Source organism: Argentina anserina, chromosome 3 (assembly GCF_933775445.1).
Source record: "Argentina anserina chromosome 3, drPotAnse1.1, whole genome shotgun sequence".
In the NCBI taxonomy this organism is placed as follows: domain Eukaryota; kingdom Viridiplantae; phylum Streptophyta; class Magnoliopsida; order Rosales; family Rosaceae; genus Argentina; species Argentina anserina.
This window is the reverse complement of record NC_065874.1, coordinates 30,422,148-30,440,862: the sequence shown is the minus strand read 5'-3', so window position 1 is coordinate 30,440,862 and position 18,715 is coordinate 30,422,148.

Below are 18,715 nucleotides of genomic sequence, written 5' to 3'. Positions count from 1 at the left end.
CTTGCACTGGGAGGCAATTTTAGACTTGGGTATATCAATGGATCTATATCCATGCCTGAGCCACTTGCTAATGGTTATGATATATGGCTAGCAAGAGATCATCAAGTCATTAACTGGTTGTGCAATTCAATGGAACCCCATATTGCTCAGATCTTTAATTACTCAGAATCTGCTGCTATTCCCTGGAAGGCTCTGAAAGAAATGTATGCAAATGTAAATAACGCAACTAGGGTGTTCCAACTGAAGAATGATATTTTTGATACTCAGCAAGATAAGAACTCATTTTCAAAGCACTTGGGAGCTCTCACCATCTTGTGGAATGAACTGAACCAATTAAGGCCTCACACAGTTTTTCCACTATCCTTCACAAGCGTGCTGATGAAGACAATGTGTTTCAGCTCCTAGCAAGCTTGATATCAAATTATGAAGACTTGAGAAGTATCATTCTCATGAGCTCTGATCTTCCATCATTCATAAGTGTATGTGCTACGATTCACATGAAATAAGTAAGAAGGAAGGTTATGAACTCATAAGCTAAAGCTACCAATCCGGAAGTTAGAGCCTGTGTTTCTACTCATCAAGTCCCTGAACCTAAAGTGTTTAAGAGAAAGAAGCATTGTTGTGTGATCACTGTGGGTCAACCACTCATGCCATTGAAACTTGTTAGATTCTTCATCCAGAACTAAAAGTCAAGTTCAAAAGAGAAAGGGAGATGAAGAACAAGGCCAAGGTATCATCTAGTGATGGTTTTCAAGGCAAAGGTGGCTACTGCGTCTACTATCAATGAGATGATGATAGAGCATTAATTAAAACGTCTATAATAAATCCTGTAAAATTATTAGTATAGAATAAGCATGGATTGTTCAGTCTGGAGAATTGAAGGGAACTCTAAACTTTTAGTGTTAACAAATAATGGGGGATTTGAGATTGGTTATTAACTACTAAAATAAATCTTAAATTACTATTTACATGATCGACTTCTTTTTAACAAACTCAAACCAAATTTACCATTACACAACATAATTACAAGTTCGAACCTATCATGCATTCTAATTCGACCAATTACATACTTTTTAGACACCAATACAATTAGAGCCTTAGTGGATCATCTAATCATGCAAGATTTCAATTAACATTTAGATTGACTTAGGGCATAATCTAAATTTGCATACAATCAAATTCAATAACACTTAGAGTATAAATCAAACTAGATTACATTTAAGCACCAAATCTTTGTTAGAGACATGTTTTATGTATAACGTCACTCACCATGGTTTCACATGCAAATTTCCAGTATTTTTACCACTTTAATCAACACAAACCGAACCTACTTAAAGCATGATTCGATTTATGTCAATATGGTTGATGAATCTAGCACTCAAACACAATCTTAGGAACTGCATCCAAGCACTAAATTCATATGCACATATCTGAAAATTATCTAAAAGTATGAGAAAGATGATTAGAACACAATAATAGAAATACAAACTCAATAATTATAGGAAACCATCAATTCAGCAAAGAACCAAAAATCCAATAGATTAATCTAAAAATTTCGATTCTTAATACAAAACAATATTCTCACACAAACATCATACTACAATCTTCATAGACAAAGTATTGTAGAAAATAAAAAACTAACAAATCCATGGAGATGAGTTGCGAGAATCACACGTTATAGGAACCTTGGAGGTGTGTCTTCAATGGTGATTTCAGTGGAGATGGAATTGGTATAGGGGGAAGAACGACTTGCTGTTTTGGTGAATGATGTTTGAGGTAGTATTTTGGCAAAGGTTTGGCTCTTGAATGCAAAGGAGAAGTGATATTATTTGAGATGTGAAGCCATGTATATATAGAGAAAAGAGGGAGGGTAGGCTTGCATGGTTTGAACTTTGATGTTGCCTCTTTCTTCCTATTATAATTCCATGTTTTAATCCCTTAAATCATGTCATGTTTTATTCTCTAAATCATGTCATGTTTTATTCTTTTAATGATCATATTCTAGCTTTTAGGTTGCATATGCATGACTCTATCTCTCTTTTTTCACTTAATTAATCTTCACATTTATTTCTTCCTTCTTCTTTTCTTCTTCCCACGGCAAGGACTCAATCTCTTAATTATCTCCACTTTTTTATCTCTTCTATTTAATTGTTGTATAACTTGTTGATGATAGGACTCCATGTGCATGGCTTCTCTTTGTTTTCCTCTAGTATTATTTTTTAAATCCAATCTGAAAATAAGAAAATAAAATCATAATTGGTTTCGAAGCCTAACAAGGATTCCTAGTGCCAGAAGGACTCTCAAAATATCGCCAATGCAACCAAAACTTAGAAAGATGAAAACTCCTAATCTAACTAGGTTTTCTAGTCCTACAAGGATTCATACTCAAACTAGGACTCTAGACCAATTCTGCGTTTTTAACTCATGTAAGCACAAAAATGCATCTAATACTGCCCAAGACTCTTATTACGACTCAATGACTCAATAGTACAACAATAAGGGCTAAACAAAGTACAAATGGAGATAAAAACATGTTAAGAACGTCGCACAAAGTGCTCCTATCAGATGATTGAATTCACCACCAATCATACTGCTCTTCTCAATGACTTTGTCATGTATATACAACAAAAGAACCAAAATGGTGAGACTGCAACTTCTTCTAGTCAGCACACTACATTACTTGGTCATTTTGCTGGTTTCTTAGCTGATTCAGATCATGATGGTGCAAGTAATACTTCAAGTATTCTACAAGTTTTTTCCACTACTTTGGATATGAGTGATAAGTATAATTGTTGGATTGTTGATTATGGGGACACTGATCATATGACTAACCAATTAGACAAACTTTAGAATTTTGAAAAAAATTCTTCTAGTGTCTCAGTTGCAATTGGAAAAGGTGCAATTGTTTGTGGGAAGGGAAAAATCAAAGTCTTGTCTAAATCCATTAAGTCAGATGCTCAATTTGTGTCATCCTTTCCTTTCAAATTGTTCTCAGTTGGGAAAATCACTAGTTTGTTACATTGCTTTGTCATTTTCACTCCAGACAGGATGTTCTTTCATGACATTATCACCAAGAAGATGATTGGTGAAAGAGTTTTTAGGAATGGTCTCTATTACTTCTTAATGGAGATTTATGCATCTAAGGCTCTTCAAGTTAGTTCAAGTTCTGCTTCAAACTTCCCTCTGTGGCACAAGAGGCTAGCCCATCCATCTGACAAGATCTTGTCAATTTTGTTTCCTAATTCATGTAATGATCATACTCAATGTGATGTATGTCAGTACTATAAGTTCACTGGGTTACCTTTTGTTCAATCCTTGTCAAGAGCCAGTTATCCGTTTGAAATCGTTCACTCAGACATTTGGGGTCTAGTTTTGAAATATGTTAATGGTTTCAAATATTTGTAACATTTGTTGATGATTTTAAAAGGATTACTTGGTTGTATGTTCTAAAAGCTAAGAGTGAAGTGTTTAAGATGTTATGTGATTTTAACAATTTGGTCAAGAATCAATATTCGTCTAAAATTCTGGTTTTAAGATCAGATAATAGTGCTGAGTATTTGTCCAACAAAATGCAAAGTTTCTTAAGCTCAAATGACATTATGCATCAGACTAGTTGGGTTGGAACTCCTCAGTAGAATGGGGTTGCAGAAAGAAAAAATCGTGATATTTTGGAAAAAACTAGGGCAATCATGTTTCACATGAATATTCCTAAAAGATTTTGGTCTTATGGTGTTCTTACTGCCACTTACTTGACTAATCGACTTCCAAGTCGAGTACTGGGATTTAAATCACCTATGGAAGTGGTGAAAGACATGAAAATTGATTTATCTTATATTAGAACTTTTGGTTGTGTGTGCTTTGTGCATATTCAGTCTAATAAGAGAGATAAGTTAGATCCAATGGCTATCAAATGTGTTTTTTTGGCTTATGCTTCTACTCAAAAATGTTACAGATGCTATGATCATGTAACAAAAAGTTTCATCATTTATAGAGATGTCAGATTTGAAGAATAAATTTCATATTTCAGTACTCAAATCGATAAAGATGGTAAGGGGGAGTAGTATGAATATTTAACTCCAATGATTATGTTTTACCATTTCTCTGTTGATAAGATGCCTTCCGCCACTGTTCATGTAACTCAGCCTGGCACTATCACTGATCAAATCCTTGAGTAACCAGTTCAAGAGTCTCCTTCTAAATTACTTAAGGATGATTTTGAAGCTAATGATCTTCGAGAACCACATATTTTTGAAGAAGATGTTGATGCAAGTAGATCCTGCAGACAATGTCGATGTTCAAAATGTTGTTCCTAGAAGGAACTCCTCTCGGATTATGAGAAGACCTGCAAGGTTCAATGATTTTGTTCTTATGACATCTAAGCATTTCATGGTCAATTTATGCTCAAATAAAAAAATTCCAATTATCATATTGCTTCTCTAAACAGTCTAGATAATATTGTAGAGCCTCAATCCTTTGAGGAAGCCAATTTACACTCTGATTGGAGGTATGCGATGACAGATGAATTATTTGTCTTTCATAGCAACAATACATGGTCAGTTGTGGAGTTACCACATGGAAAAAAAGATGTGAATTGTAGATGGATTATAAGACAAAATTTCATGATGACGGAAGAATCGAAAGAAAAAAGGCTAGATTGGTGGCACGAGGGTTTACTCAGACCTATGGCGTTGACTATAAGGAGACTTTTGCTCTTGTAGCCAAAATGATTATTGTTTGGGTTCTTCTATCTGTTGCAGTTAACAAGGCTTGGAGCTTACATCAAATTGATGTAAAAAATGCTTTCTTACATAAAGATTTGGAAGAAGAAGTGTATATGAAGCTGCCTCCTGGTCATGTTGATTCTACAAATCTAAACCTTGTATGCAGACTTCACAAGACCATTTATGGTTTGAACCAATCCCCTCGAGCTTGATATGCAAAATTAAGCTTAGTATTGGAAGAAATTGGTTTCTTAAGATACAATGCCGATTCTTCTTCTTTGTTTGTGAGAAATAGAGCCGAGGGAAAATTGGTTGTGCTCATTTATGTAGACGATTTGATCATAACTGGAGATAATCCTTCAGAAATTGCAGATTTAAAGCTTGCTCTCAACAAAAAGTTTGTCATCAAAGATCTTGGCCATCTCAAGTATTTTCTTGGCATAGAAATGACTTCTTCTCATAAAAGGTTGTTTCTCAATCAAAAAATATATATTCTTGATTGCTCAGGAACTTTGTTATCTGATATCAGTTACTATCAAAAGTTGGTTGAGAAATTAATTTATCTCACCATTACTAGATCGAATATTGCTTACAATGTTAGTATTATGAGTCAATTCATGCATGCTCCTACTACTGCTCATTTAAGTATTATAAAAATAATTTTGAGGTACTTAAAGGGTTCAGTTGGTAAAGGCTTGTTACTCAAGAACAATGGCAATACTAATAATGTTGGCTTTGTTGATGCTGATTGGGCTGGTAATGTGTTAGATAAGAAGAGTACAACTGGCTTCTACAGTTTTGTTGGCGGTGACATGGATACATGAAAGAGTAAGAAACAATCAGTGGTGGCTAGGTCCAGTGCAGAAGTTGAATATCGTGTCATGGCTGCAGCTGATTGGGAGTTAATTTGGCTTAAAGGCCTTCTTGCTGATCTTGGTTTTCCAGTTTCTCAGTCTCTTGCTTTTCACTGTGACAACCAAGCTGCTATGCACATTGCCTCTAATCCAGTGTTTCATGAGAGAACAAAGCACATTGAGGTAGATTGTCACTACATTCGCAATCAAGTTAAAAGCAAGGTGATTGACACTATCTACACTCTCAGCCATGATCAGTTAGTTGACATTTTCACAAAATCATTATCTACTGTTAGATTCTTGAGTATTTTATCCAAGCTTGGTTCCATTAATCTTCAGGAATCAGCTTGAGGGGGAGTGTTCTTGTTCATAAATTTCTTCATAAACTCTTTGTGTTCTTGTTCATAAATTTATTCAGTTTCCTCTCTTTGAAGAAACCGGTGGTGATTCTGGTGCTCACTGCTGCGGTCTCCATGCTATGGGGTCTCACAGAGAAGCTTTTGATTCGAAAGGAGGAGGAAGAAATTTTCATCTTTCAATTCAAAGATGAGAAGATAAGAGACAACGTCCCTGAAGGAAGGCCATGGTACTTTAGCAATTCCATGTTGTTGATTGCAAAGTATGATGGCATTGAGCCTTTGGAGGCAGTGTCTTTGAATTTCTTGGAGCTATAGATTGCAATCAAGGGTTTGAGATTCGGCATGAGGACTGATGAAACTCTAAAGTTTATTGGGAATAAGCTGGGCTCTTTTGTTCGTTCTGATCTGACAGTTTTACTATGCAAGGACTCTATCCAACAAATCCGTGTGATTCATGACTTGTGATGGAGGATTGCGGCAACTTCTTGCGTTGATTTTTCGTCGGAGATTTCAATGATGTTGAATTTTCGGTATGAGCGATGTCATCGCATCTACCAAGACTGTGGCTTAGAGGTGGCAAATGGGCCCAAAAGCCCGAGCCCGGCCCGAACCTGGCACGTTAATAATCCGTCCGGCACGACCCGAACCCGTTATTCTAATGGGCCGGGCCGAGATATTTTGGCCCATGGGCCCGGCAAGGCCCGAGCTCGTTTTTAGCCCGACACGACCCGAGCACGATAAATTCATGGGTCGGCCCGTTAAACACATAATTGTATATTATTTATATCAATATTTAAACAATTATCATTATAAAACTTGAATATTATACTTTTTAAATTAAAATCTATTGATTATTTCATTATTTTAACTATAATATTTCACAAATCTTATTAAAATAGTGAATAAAACGTCATTATTTTGAAATACGTGACGTTTTAAAAATAAGATTATGAAATGTGTTGTAGTATTTTATTTATTTTACTACTCTAAATAGTTATATAAAATAAATATTCAAAATACATAATATATTTTTTAAATTGTGTCATATAATGCTAATGGGCCGGGCCGACATGGGTTTGGCCTTTGGACCGGATCGGGTTTAATATTTAAGCAAATGACCCGGTACGATGTCTGAATACGGTTTTAACCCGTTTAAAATGAACTGGACCGGGCCGGCCCGACCCATTTGCCACCTCTATTCTGGTTTGTTCGGCCATGGAGGTATAGACTGTGACAGAGGACTTGTTGTAGGGTCGGAGGGGATGGAAAAATCTGTGGGTGGTGAAGGGCAGCCGGATTTTTCGGCGGAGGATGGGTTGCTGGTGCAAAAGCCAGGGATGCCGAAGAAGAGATCTCTTGGGGCGATGCAATCTCCCGGGAAAGTGTGTCAGAAGGAGGCAGAGCTGGTGTCGGCGGTGGAGGTAGAGGTGGAACCGGAAGGAGGCGCGCGGGGGGCTGAAAACTGTGAAAATTTCGGCGGGAGAAGCTAGGTCAAAGATGGGTTTAACTGGGGCTACTGAGTTGATTAAGGCTGCGGTTTTGACTGGGCCATCTGTTGGGCCTGGGTTTGCAAAAGCAGCAATGGTGTGAGAGGTCGGTGGGAGTGAAGGTTGGACTGAAAAAAAAAACATCCACCGGTCTTTGATTACTGGGTTAGTAGTGGGCTCCACATGGGACCCAGATAACCGGGTTAAGGGATGTGATCCTTAGCCGTCCAATTAGCCCGGGGTAAGAAATTGTGGGGCCTAATTGTCATCCCATGTGCAACATTTGAAATTTTTCAACGGGAGAAATTCCACTTTAGAACCTAATGGGCTTTAAATAAAGGCTATTAATCAAGATTAAAAGGCTGTGATTTACCGTTGCTTGTAATGATATATTTCAAACTAATGTTCATGGAACTAATACCAATGAAAATATTCTGAAAATTGAAAAACAATTGGCGTACAAATAATTAATTTAAAATTTAGTAATAAAGAATAGGATGATAATTGTTTCTCATAAAAATAATTTTTTTATCATATTGTGAATAGTAATTGGTCATTGGATTAGTATCATTGGTGTATTTTCAAAAATAAGACTAAGGGGGTGTATTCAACTTTGATTTCAAATGATTTTGATTGATTTATTATAATCAATAGATTCTGAAAATCCATAGATTATTTCAACTCCACATAGATTCAGCCAGATTTCATTGTATTGTATTTACCAGATTTGTCTTGATTTGCTTGGATTTCACAACTGCATGTATGATTTTTTTATTATTATTAAATAATAAAATATAGAACATGGAGAATTAATAAGTTGGTTTTCTTTTTTAACAAATTACAAAATAATAATGTATTTTATAAAGTAATAAAAATATAAAAACAACCAAATATTATATAGTGAAAATTGCAAAGATAATTAGAAAAGTACATTAAGAGGTTTCATACTCATCCATTCCGACCTCATTGTTATCATAGTCTTCATGATCTCTCTCATTCGCATTGTCCTCATTATTTTCATTCACATTGTCATCAATATCATTGTTATCTTCTTGACTTTCATTATCACCATTCTGTGGTCTATTTTCCAACATAGCTTCAGCAATATTAAGTTTCCAAGCATTAGCCTCTGCTATTTGTTGTAGTTGACTTTGAGAAAGTAGTTCAAGATTTTCGTCTTCCATATTAAGTTTTTCATCATTTTCTATTTCAAGAGAAAATTCATCGGAACAACATTCTTTATTGCAACTATTTTAGTACAATTATAAAAACAACCATCATTTCTTTTTTGCCTACAACAATTATACCAAATCACAAGAAAAACCCATAAAATTGATTTGAGCAATTAAAATAAAACACATGAGTAAGAACATAAAAATTTTCGATCTTATTGAGAGAGAAAGAGAGAGAATACATCAAAATCTTATGTCTAGATGTTTGATTTCTAACAAGCATGATATAGTGTAAAAATACTTCAAAATCCAACAAAATCAACTAATAAATGAAATCATTCAAAATCAATCGATTTTTGAATACCACCAGAATTCATAGGAGTTTTTGAAATCTTAATTGAATACCTTGAGATTTCAATGGATTATTTAAAATCTTAATTGAATACCACAAGATTTCAAAAGATTCTTCAAATACAAGAAAATCCTAGTTGAATACACCCCCTAAGATTGATTTAGCTGAATTGTGGATTAACTCAGTCCGAAGATTAGTCTAACCCACTCAAAATGGGTTCATTTGGTCTAATGGAGCTGCAACTTCTTTTGGACCGAATCATGGGACTGAGCATATTATTTAGTCTTTTAGTAGGCTTTTGCAATCCTTTGGAGGAGTACCATCTTCCCTGAGTCTGAAGGGGGTGCGGCCGCCCTCACCACTTGTGAAGAGTCCAAGAACAGATAAGCTAGGGCATCCTCCTGTCAGTCAAAATAAAAAGTCTAAAACTGAGAAGAAGAAGTTTGTGCATTCAGAGTTGAGCTATTAGGTGTCAATGAGGACTCCAAGCCCTAGCTCTAAGGGGCAAGGAAAAAGTCTAGTTTTGTCTAGTTTTTCATCCGCTTAATCCTTTTGTTTGAGTTGTAGATAGTCTTTTATTTTGTTTTGATGTTTAGTTTTTTCGTTTTGTCGGTTTGTCTGCCTTGTTAGTCTCATTCCTTGTTGAGGTTGGCTTTTTTCATTTTCCTTGCATCGATCCTCACCTTTTAGATAGATGGTCTATCATATATATCATTATGGTGTTTACACCTGTCTATCATGTAAAGGTGAAAACGAGTGAATATTTAATGACTATTTTGATATGTGTGTCATCCTTAAAAAAAATGTTCATGCATTTGACCTTTTTTTTTTCCTTTTTTGAAAATAGAAAAAAGTGGAACTCTTCAAGAAAGGAAATTGAACCCAAAGATCTATGCATTACCCTACCAGCCTACCTAAATGAACGAGCATACTAATATACTGACTACACTCGAAAACAAAATAGTCAGTTTACGACGTTCACGCTATATATATTCCTGTTGAATGTACTTGCTGATTCAGGGAGAGATATTTAGTCATGTAGACCTTTCTCTCGATCACCCTCTTAGTATGTTAGTATTGTTTATGTGTGGTAGGAAGCTCGATCTGTTCATGCAATCAGACCCATATATAATCTGGACAAACACCTACATGCATATATATATAAGCTTCGAATTCTGCACGTTGAATTCCATGAAAATCACAAGTTAATGGAGCCAGAAGGGCCAGAATGATTCCATTTTCAGAAACTGAACATCATTGTGCTTGACCTTATTCGCAAAACAATACTGTTCAATCCACCGGCCTCTTCGGATTTCAATTAATTCATGAGGTAGACGACGACCTATAGTATTTCAATGTCCAATCACAACCAAAGAAAACTACGAATGAAAGCCTTTATGTGATATATAATTAACGTAAGTATCCTTCTGTAGGCCACATTATAATTACATATACATGCTGATATATCATATATCTGCTTAATTACTTGACCCGAGCTGGGTTTGCGATCCGTAATTTGTATGGACCTGAATGGCAGCTGGCCAGTGTTCAAGGCGTGGAATCGATGGTGTACAATTAATCACTAGTCTAAATTAGAAAGAACAATGGGGTCTCGTAGCTAGGCTGTGGAGTGATATAGAGAATCGTTGAAAGCGATCTCTTGCATTTGTCGAAAGGGACCAGCTAGCTAAGCTATGACCACTTAGATATTTTTGTTCATGCACGATACTACTGGAATATCCTCCTCCCTTCACAGAGGAATTAGACCTGGAATATTGGTTGGATTAGACAACAGAAGAATCACTAAGCAAACCCTAATTAATAAGTAAATGCATGTATGTTAAAGTCATGGGTAGAAAGTTTTTTTACAAATTAACTAAAGAGAGTTACTCATACGATATCGATCTCACAATTTATAGATTGAGCTATGTCGGAATTATTTTCAAGCGTTCGTTGATTTTGTATGTGATGCCTGTAATTAATTAATTATTGAGAGGCGTTGGTTGCTTAGTCTGATTAATATTTTCTAATCACATGTTAGGTATATATGGATTTCAGTATTTCAATTCATTTTCAAATAAGTCTAGCGAACCCTATCGCGATATATATTTCTGGATGCCTTGGAATCACATTGGATGAATATGGAAACACGGAATCCTTTGCAGTTATATGGCGCGCAATATCGGCTTCAAATTTAGGAACATATATGCACCAGCTAGCTAGCAGTGGCGCTGCGATGTTTCTGCACTGCATATTATTACCAGTTACATGAACTCTTGCAATAATCGGCATGCAAATAAATTAACCCAGGAGTGTGAGACATCCGGCCATAAGTTTAATCACAAATGATCACAGAAGCAACGTGAATCATATAGTTATCTACAGGGTTGATCAGTATATTATGTATTTATGTTGCTTCTTTGCAGTTATATGGCGCGCAATATCGGCTTCAAATTTAGGAACATATATGCACCAGCTAGCTAGCAGTGGCGCTGCGATGTTTCTGCACTGCATATTATTACCAGTTACATGAACTCTTGCAATAATCGGCATGCAAATAAATTAACCCAGGAGTGTGAGACATCCGGCCATAAGTTTAATCACAAATGATCACAGAAGCAACGTGAATCATATAGTTATCTACAGGGTTGATCAGTATATTATGTATTTATGTTGCTTCTTTCGTGAAGGTAATTCAGTCAATTGGTTATCGCAATATATCGAACCAAAGTCTATGAGAGTGAGAGATGGAACTATCAGGAGCTTTATTTTCGGTAGGGGAGGAGAGGAGAGGAAACAATATACAGTAGATCAGAAGATAAGAAGATTGGCGTGCCATTGGCGTCTACATGTCTTTGTCAAGTTAGAGAATGGAAAATCCATATGCATGTGGGATATTAAAAAATAAATCAAAACTGAACGAGTCTCGACAAACTCTCATATCGATCTCTGTAATTTTTCTTGCTTCAAAACTTGGAAAATTAGACATACCGAAAGGGTTTCAATCATGCACCAGTTTGCACGTTTATGCAACGATGATTTTTCATGCTTACTTCTAAACATACAAATGATCAGATGCTTATTGATTATGATATGCCAATTTTTCGACCACTAGATCGTTCATAGTTAGGTCCACCTTAACTTCATGTCTTAAAAGTTTGAATGCAGTTGTAAGCATTTACTTGGCTTTACATTACACATGCATGCATAAACAATTTAATTATTTCTTGTTTTTCTATTAATTAAGATGTACGTACTTGATCGACCAGAGTTTCATATTAGAAGAAAAATATATTATGAATTTCAGTAACGTATATCGTTCTTCACTAACATCGATCAGAAACTGCAAATATTCTGTAATTGAATTATATTTCAATTATTTATGGCCTTTATCTTTTGCGTCGCTTACTCGGGTTCAAATCTATCGAATAATGAATAAAATCCAATTAAAGAGCAACTTAAACCAGGGATTGGGACGGATATGGTGACTCTGCATCCTCTTCGTAAAACCATGCATGCCAATTAATTAATTACTTTGTTAAGGCTGTCGTTTATAGGGTGGTTCTGAGTTTTAGCTGCAGTTGGTATTTGAGAACATGCAACGTACTCCTAGAACTAATAAGCTACGTTGTACCAACAGAAAATACAACATATTCCTACAACTACGGAAATCATAACCAATCAAACAATCAGACATCGACATATGAACTGATGAACCATGTGGAGTACTAATTACTATCCTTTCCTGGCCTAAACCAAAACACATCTAGGTCTGTATCAAACTCATTACCAGAACAAACTACATCGATCGTATTTGTGTTTAGGTATAATTGTATAAAGGACAATCCGTCCCCCATCTCGTTACCCTGATAAAGTGATAAGTTCAAAGAAGATCCCCGACATATCTTGTGCCACCAAACGAACAGAGAGAGAGTTCTTAGACGTCATTAGGTATTGTTTTAGTCAATTTTTTTTGAATTAGAGAAATAGAAGCTACGTATTTTATCAAATGATAACATTAATAAGTAGATGATATCTGACACTAACTTAATATCTGCCGTATTCTTGATTTTTCTCAATCTAACTGCATGTAAAATAGAAATTATAACTTCTAAGTTTCTTTAGGCTATGTTTACTTAACAGCAATGGGAATGGAAATTTGGGGAATCATTCTCATTCTCTAGTAAATGTGCGTTTATTAACCCTCAATCATTCCTCTTTCGTTCCGGTAAAGGGGATTGGTATTCTTTTTTTATTCAACAATGAATTATATTTTAATTCCAAAACCGACCTTATATTTTTAAGACAATCCAAAATTGTCCATCCTAAATTCATTCTAATTGGCCCTCTTATTTACCCATTTCAAATTCATTCAAATTAGACCTCATTTTTGGAAATCAATCTCATTCCTATTTCTCATTCTAAACAACAAGTGAATGAAATTGATTCATTCTCTCTCCCGTTCCTTCTCATTCTCATTCTTTCTCTTTCCCATTCATCCTCAAATCCATTCAAGTTTAGTAAATGTCCCCTTAGTCTTAACGACAGATTCTGATGCACTAGCTCGATCGATCAACTTTCTTCTGCTACCTGCGGCAACATTTGAGTCGAAATAATTTCTTTGCCAAACTCACGTACTTGACGAATGGGATCTTGACAGCATATATATGGAGGCCTAATATTGCACACAATTAATGCTAAAAAGCACTCTTCATGTGACAACTGACAACTAAATCTTGCACTTGAAGTGTCTGTGATGAGTGAAAATTATTGCTATCATACCACCATGTTCTTTCGTTGCAAACGTGATGGGGGGAGCAATATTATGGAATATGGCATGGTCCATAGGAAGGTGTCAGGTTAGGTCAGAAAGTTCTAAAATTCAGTACTAGCTGGGAATGGCTTTTAATTTCGTTTTTTTTTGTAAGGGAAATGCAGGTTACAATTGGACGTTCCTCAATATCCCAGAAGTCAATTTCTGTTCAAATTACATAAAAAGAGCAAAATTTGGGGTATGCATCCACAGACGTACTGGTTTAGTATGGTCCTGTCTTCCGAAAGCGTTGTTCAATTCCATGTATGTATGCGGGTTTTTGTTTTTCCAGTTTCTTATCAATAATGACGGGTGTAAGCTTGTAAAAAATTACATGACGTTAAAAAGTTATGGTTTTGCACGCTTTGCCTGATATGTAATTCTTTTGCTGGTTTCTAACAGCCGACTGATTGGAATCCATATATATGAAGTTACCCAAGTAATTAAGCTAACTAATGAACTACTACGGCTTAATATTTTCAGTTGTGTATCCATAGTCTCATAAATTTACACCAGCAATTTCATGTTGTTGCTTGTGTGATACGTACACAGGCATACTATTCTACTGAGTATAATTAGAGGTAAATTTCATTACCGATGAACAGTAACTACGTACAAAACTACAAAGTAGCCTCTACGTTAGATTTCGTGTATAAATCGTGATGCTTCATGCTTGCTATCAGGTGCATTTATTTAGTATCTGATGGGTTAGTAATATTTGTGATAATACCAACTGCATTAAGAAGCAGATCGAGTATATAGATAAGCTACGGATTGGACCTTCTGCAAACTTCTGTCCGCAAGAGTTCACATATGATGCTATTGTCGAAGAAAGGAAGTTTTTGACGAACTTTTCACCATGGCCTATCTTAATACTGGCAATGTGTTCGTATGGGACATTCCACCGTCCCACCGAAAACCCACATGACATATATACATGATTTACCCACTAACGAACTATAGTTAATTAAGCTAAAGAGACCGCTGATATCGATTGACATTATATATAGTCCTTATCTATCGTCTAGCAATAGAACTCAGATCAATTAATTAATGTGCTGGTTCTTCCATCAATTTGCCAGCTAATTGAGATAGTTAATTCATTCATGTTGGTTTTTTCTCTATATCATGTTTCAATTAAGAATCAATAAGTTGGCATTTTCTTTTTGTATTTGTAATGCAGTCGATTTGTTTGGCTTCATGCTTTGTGTCTTGATTCCAGACCTTGTGATCGTGCTTCACTTTTCATTGACAAAGATTGAGAAATCCTTTCTCACTAGTCACTAGTCGTGCTATATTTTTAGGTCCGCCGAAACGATCCAGTTGCAATCGAGCGAGCTGTCTAAAGATGGCTAGTAGTGCTTTTTACCGATCTGGTGCCCAAGTGCCGTCATTTGGTGTAATTTGTATTGAATTTTTTAGGGTGTAGACGTATTAATTAAGATGTATTAGAAATATCTATAACGCGCGTATTGGTTAATATCTTCCTAGCCAATAGGTGCCCTGAAAAGGAAAGATGATTGTACGCAGCGTGGTGCATGTAACATTGATAGTTGAAAATATGGATATGGATATATACAGAGGCAGATCATGATTGAAAAATATGGCAGACTAATTCGTGCAAGTTTGGCGAAGTCAAAATTTTTTTTCCTAACATCTATGCAAAGTATAAGTGATAGCTCAACAAGTTAAATTTAGCGGATAATAATTGTTATTAAATAAAAGAGTGAGTTAAAACTAAGGATATACACTGCTAGAAAGAATTAGATGAAAAGAAAAAAGAAAACAAAGAAAAAATTGTTGAAGAAAAAGGTAAGAAAAGAAGAAAAAAATGAGGACAAGGATTCGAACTCATGAAAGGTAGGTTGTACCTCAACAAACTTACCAGCTGAACTACCATACACCATTTGTACAAAACACATAAAAATTTAAAAATAGGGAAGTTGAATTAAACGACCCTTAACATGGGTCCGCCCGTGGATATATATGAACTTCGAATTCTGAATTGCTAACAGCCAGAACAAGAAAAAGGAAAAAGCTACGATGCTTGTTTGACTTTCCATCTTCAGGTGGTCATTGATTCACTGTACGTTAAAAATGGAAAACTGATTGAGCTAGCTAGCCCTTAGTTTCAAAATTTCTAAAATTAAACTTAAACAACGAACAGAGATAGATAGAAATAAAATTATCACGAAAGTGAGGTCGATATTGGAAACTGGATGTCTGAAAAGCATGCTGTAAATTAAAAGACTAGCCGGTGCTTAGAGATTTACAGCACATATCATACAGCAGCTATAACCCTTTTGGGTTCCAACGTCTGTGCATGCATGCAGGCTGCAGCACCAATAAGCTGCAACTTCCATTACTTGTTGCTGTTGCTCATTAGGAATTAGGTAGGGCTAAGCGCACCAGCGTTGAGTGGTATGTGCATAGCCTTTCTTAAGCTCTCATACAAGTTTCATTTTATTAATGAGCAACAGCAACAAGTAATGAACGGCTCACGGCTGGTATCGATCTGAGCAGCTGTGATGGGTTGTGACTTGTGAGCGTGATCCCAAAACAATGAAAGCAGAACTGTTCCTGAAACAGTGCGACTTATTAATGAAAGACTGAAAGTGACCAATTCTTGGTTGCTAGCTAGCTAGTTGTTGATTTGCATTCTGTGAATTTCGACATCGTGTTGTGTTTGATGATAGGTAGCTAGCTGTTGATTTGCACACTATTTTTGATAGAGTTGTGCTTGGTTAAAGGTGGTTGTATTTACCGTGACAAGGTCTCCAGGTACAATTCAATTTTCAACATACTACCAGCAATGCATGATGTGGTGATGCAACCAACTTAAGATGGAGCCTTAGTGTTTAAGCTGAATGGCATGTTGTGACCAAACTATTCACAAAACATGCCAATTAATCAACAAAATTGCTGGGTATGATTAAAACATAGCCAAGTACACATAAGACCAAATATCTGTTATTTGAATGAATACTGGCATATATAATATCCCCGCATCAATTTTAACATTAGTCTTAAACAGAGTTCACGATCGATCTTTGGATCTCAGTCTGTGAGAATAGTTGTCACGTTGAAACTAGAGATCGAGTTGTATCAGATCACCTGCTAGAACACTAAATATTAACTTATCGCATGAGTTGAATTGGACGTACATTTGAGCACATGATGACAAGGTTTGTTACGAATATCACAAAAATAATTTGGTTCGTACATAATTTCATCATTGAATTATCTTCTTTGGAAATGTTTTCTTCGTTATCATCAAGCTTTTATCTTATGACTTGTTTTTTTTTTAAACTTATACGAGTAACTAATTATCTTCAAATGATCCCTTTTTTTTTCAAATTATTTAGTGTTGATTTAGTGAGTAAATGCACTATATAACTCACGCACGTACATTTTATCATGGTTTTTCCGTTCATTTGGAAAATCTAGTTTTATAATGACCATCGTACAAAAGAATGCAAGTTCCGCTGATTAATTTTCTTTCACTTAAGAACATAGTTCAAGAGGTTTATGAAGGTCTATGGGGATCGCTTCCTCAAGTTATATGTGTATATCTTACATTTTCGGCTTCTTAATTTCAACACAAAGAGGTTATTTTCCGTCTAATCATACGTATGTTTTGTTTAAAGCAAATTTTAATTGCTTGTATTTTGTGGCTTTATAACGATAATATAAGAATTTAAGAACATCGATGCCCATGTGACATTGTACTGGCTACTACGAACAAGAACTGATCGGGGACTCAGAAAATGAAAGACACCAAAATTGACGTACGTACGTAAGAGCAAACAACCGTCGTCAGATAGATCTGTAAGCTTCAATTCCCGCCGTTGAAGCATATGGTGGTGTCGCATCGGCCATTTGCGATCAGCTGATCATTGTCCTCTTTCTCCTGACGTAAACATAAATATAGAGCAACTTGCTTACTTATTTTCTTCAGTGCTTTCGTTTTGGACCGCTTGTCTAGATATTTATTTTGTTATCACTTCATTCTGTCACTAAAATGGCCCAAATAGTTAGTAATTTTATAAGTGAACAAGGAGGACAATATCACCTAGAAAATAGAAAAAGGGGAGCAAAATCGTAATAGAATAGTTGCTATAGTAACCAATTAACAATTGAATACGTCCTCGCATATTTTTTTTGGGTAATGTTAATTTAAGTTTTTTTGTTCTGATACGATCGAATGGATCGATTATGTTAATGCAAGTTGAACAATGATAGTTGAACACTCAAATTTCAGTAGTAATCACCTCATACAAACCGGCGGACCTACACTGCCCACACTCATTTGTTTTACCTTCAGCAGATTTTCTAGTATACAAACAACCTATTTTAGCCATTTTTTCTTCAAAATCTACTATTTTTACCCCTAATTATAGTAGTTACGTGGTTCATATAAGTAATATGCTCCCACTCATACATGATTATGGCCCAGCCCCTGACCTCATAGCGATTGTTACTAAAAAATAAGAAGAAAAGAGATAACGAGTTGGTGGGTGGGCTTGAATTAGTTTGATTTGTTAAATCTAAGCTTATGTTGTAAATATATATATATATATATATACACACACATATGATACAATAGATATGTAAGCTAATTTCGCTTGGTAATGGGTGCTTGTTATTCATGTTTTACGATGTTATTAGTTTAATGATGATCATTAGAATGTATTGATCAAAAGAAAAAAGGATCAAATAATTTTGATTATGATACTGCAATATGCCAGTGAAGGAAAATAAAATGATGGATTGAGTGAAAAAGAGACGTTGCTAGGTTTAGAGGTGCAGCAACAATATCTATTATAGTAGAACCACCCCAACTTGGGGTGATAGCCTCGAATCTCGATGGAGGGTATCCTTTTCATGAGATGGAGAACGCATTTGCTTGTTGATTAATCTAGTAACAAAGAAGAGCTAGCTAGCTAGCTAGGGTTGG